The sequence below is a fragment of the Pristiophorus japonicus genome, chromosome 1 (assembly GCF_044704955.1).
Source record: "Pristiophorus japonicus isolate sPriJap1 chromosome 1, sPriJap1.hap1, whole genome shotgun sequence".
Taxonomy (NCBI): domain Eukaryota; kingdom Metazoa; phylum Chordata; class Chondrichthyes; family Pristiophoridae; genus Pristiophorus; species Pristiophorus japonicus.
Genome location: NC_091977.1, coordinates 126924650 through 126928395, shown reverse-complemented (window position 1 = coordinate 126928395; position 3746 = coordinate 126924650).

Below are 3746 nucleotides of genomic sequence, written 5' to 3'. Positions count from 1 at the left end.
TTAACTGAAAATAAACTGTTTTGGTTTATTATTTTCCCTCTTGTGACTCATGTTTCTGACCAACCCACCCACCCGCATGCTCCTATATTTGATTTCCTCAACCTTCCTTACTTCACAGCTCTGATTTCTCACTTCCCATTTAATGGGCTCAATTTTGCCCAAAGCTGTTTTTTGGCGTATTGCCAGAGTTACGCCCATTTTTCTAGGCCAGAACTGCTACAAAAATAAATGTGCCAAGTTTCCCTGCTCTATCTTTCAAAATTGGCGCCGCACAGCCTGTCCTGTAGCCTCGGGAGGTGGAGCTAACTGCGCTGAAAAAAACGATGCCGCCCCTTCAATGTGCATGTGCAAAACAAAAAGGAAGTTTTTGACGTGATTCCTATGGGCACGCATGCCCAGTACAGGTCCTGGTCATTTATAAAGAGCCAGTGTGTGAGAACATTTAATTCTCATTGGAAAAATCGGAGTTGCTGCAATACAAGATGCAACGCAGCGCAAGGACCAAGAATTTCTTACAGGGTGAAGTGGAGGCACTAGTTACTGTGATTGAGGGCAGATGGCAGGAGCTGGACACTAGCACAGGTCACATAAAAGTTCCACCCAAAGAAATGAAGAAACGCTGGAACCAAATAGCAGAAGATTACTGTGTGATGGTGACCACTCCGAGGTCTGGAGGCCAGTGCAAAAAGAAGTGGCAGAACTTTAGTCAAGTAGTTAATGTAAGTAATATTTTCATTAATTCACTGGAATTGCAATTGTAAATGTGACCATCTGTATATCCCACCCAGCAGAAAGACGCCCTCTCTTAAAAAGTTATATTTTCATCTTTGCAGAGGAAAGTGGCCTACAACAAACGAGAAAGAACTCGAACAGGAGGAGGCCCGGCAAATCTGCACCCACTGACACCCTTGGAAGAGAGGGTCACTGCTTTGATGGGTCCTGCCTGGAGAAACGCAACCACCACTGCACAAGCTGGGCCCACACTCGAGGGAGAGGGTAAGTCCTGCATGGCTTTCATAAATGTTAAGTACTGCGCGGGCTAGCCATGCTTCGGTTCATGGGGATGTCTCCCTCAGCTACGCTTCAGTTGATGTAATGTGCAATCATTCATTGTGGTCCTTCAAATCAGCCTGCTGCCTGCGCTGTGTGAGCCTACTCATGCCACACTGCCCCCTCCTCTGCTGCTAAACATTTGTCTGTGTTCTGTTATATTTTGCAGAACTTGAGGCCAACCCTGACGATGCAGAAGAAGATTCAGACGAGGACGTGCCTGAAGAGGTGAACATCTTCCAATCCAACCTTCCAGACCAAGAGCATGGGAGTGAGGGCAGGGGAAGGGGATGGATGAAGTCCCTATTGTTGTACTCACTTTGAAGGAAGTGCAGGTGCCGCCCATTGAGATGCTAGCCCCTTCCCTGAGTAGTGGTTTGAGTGTTGGTGGGACATTCTATGGTTTCCCACCATCCGAGGCTGGGGTTTCCGGTGCGGTGCAGCGAGGCACACCCAAGGCCCCACTGCCCACTGTCCGAGGCTGCAGGTCCCAGTGGAATGCAGCAAGGCACACCCAGGGCCCCACGGTCCGAGGCTGCGGGTTCCAGTGGGGTGCAGCGAGGCACACCCAGGGCCCCACCGTCCGAGGCTGCGGGTCCCAGTGGGGTACAGCGAGGCCCACCCAGGGCCCCACCGTCCCAGGCTGTGGGTCCCAGTGGGATGCAGCAAGGTATGCCCAGGGCCCCACCGTCCGAGGCTGCGGGTCCCAGTGGGGTACAACGAGGCCCACCCAGGGCCCCACCGTCCCAGGCTGTGGGTCCCAGTGGGATGCAGCAAGGTATGCCCAGGGCCCCACCGTCCAAGGCTGCGGGTCCCACTGGGATACTGCGAGCCACACCCAGGTGAGGAGGGGAAGGAGAACTCGACCGCGCTCTCCTGAGGTGCAGGGTCTAATAGATGTGGTACACATGATGGCAATGAGTGCGGAGAGCATTGACCTTATGTGATCACTTCTGGACACCATCAGTGGGGTGGGTGATGAGGTATCGGGACTGTCGGGAGAAGTAACAACATTCTCAAGAGAAATGGGAACGCAGTCCAGGAACATGAGGGAGGGAATATCTCAGTCAGCTGAAACCATGTCGGTGCACATGCGGGAGGAAATTTTGCAGGTAGTTCAAACATTCAGTGAACATGAGGGAGGGAATGTTGCAGGTAGTTGAGACACTGTTGGTGAACTTGAGGGAGGGCATATCCCAGGTAGCTGAGATACTGTTGGCAAACACGAGGGAGGGAATGTTGGAGATAGTTGAGATACTGTCAGGGCACATGAGGGAGGGAATTTTGGAGTTAGTTGTTACAATAAGGGAACACGCCCAGATCCTGCTCCCATTGACAGAATCAACTGCCACTCCCACTCCAATCCCCAGACCAGCCACTGAAGAAGCCCAGGCCAGGCCTTCCACATTACCGCCTGCCCCCCCCAACCCCCCACCCCCAACAATAAGTGCACATTACCCAAGATGTTCGAAAGAATAAGCTTGGTACCAACCTGAGAAACACTGCGCCACTGTCTGCGGGCAGGGGTGGTGGAGTCACCAAGACCAAGCGCAGCGAGCAGTCTTGGAATAAGGTGGAGGAGAGATGGGTGCAGCCTTTTTTTGCTGCTCTTATTATTGTTGTTACTGTTGTAACTGTTCTCAAATTAAAAGTTTTTTGTATGTTATGTAAATTTACAAGTTTAAAAGTTAGTAAGTGATCTTAAAGTTTTTAAGTGATCTTAGAGTTTGTAAGTGAATTTAAAGTTTGTAAGTAATCTTAAGTAAAAACTTTAAAGTTTGATACAAGAATATGTTTATTAAAATTAAGTTAAGTACAAACAAATATTTGTTAAACTTTTGAATAAAATATATTTTAAATTATAACTGAATCATTTCCATCATTTGTTCAATTACTAACACAACTTTTGAAGTAAACAAGAATCATTTCCATCATTTGTTCCATTAACACAACACAACATTACGGAACAGGACCAAACAGTAAACATGGTCCATTTGGAATAGTTGCCGCTGAGCCTTCAGGCAGCAAAGCGTTCACAGATGAGCTGCTGGCATAAGGCTCGAGCAATTGTTAAAGGGGCATGATGGCCCGCCCTCCTCCGCCGTCGTGCCCCGGGTTCAGGTAGTTGCATGGCTTCCTTGTCCACCTCCTCGTCATCTGCATCTTCCTCATCATTATCATCAGCCACTCTCACCTCAGGTGAGTCTTCTACTACCATCTGCTGCTGCCTGATGATGGCTAAGTTATGCAGCATGCAACACACAACAGTAAACTGACTGACAATCTCAGGGGAATATAGCAAGTAGCCTCCGAATTGGTCCAGGCATCGGAAATGCTGTTTCAAGATGCCAATGGTCCTCTCTATTACGCTGCGCGACATGTTGCATTCACAGTCAGCTTTCGTCTGGGTTACGCATAGGGGCGTCATGAGCCAGGTGACGAGGTTGTACCCTTTATCTCCCAGTAGGCAGCTCTGCCCTTCTAGCTGCTGTTGAAACATGGCAGATACAACGCTCTTGCATAGGATGAACGCATCATGAGTGCTCCCAGGGTATCTTGCATCAACTGACATGATGCGACCCATGTCGTCACACGAGCTGCAAATTAATGGAGTCGAAGCCTTTTCTGTTCCTGTACATCTCAGAATCCTCCAAAGGTGCTTGCAAGGCAATGTGGGTACAATCAATGCAGCCCTG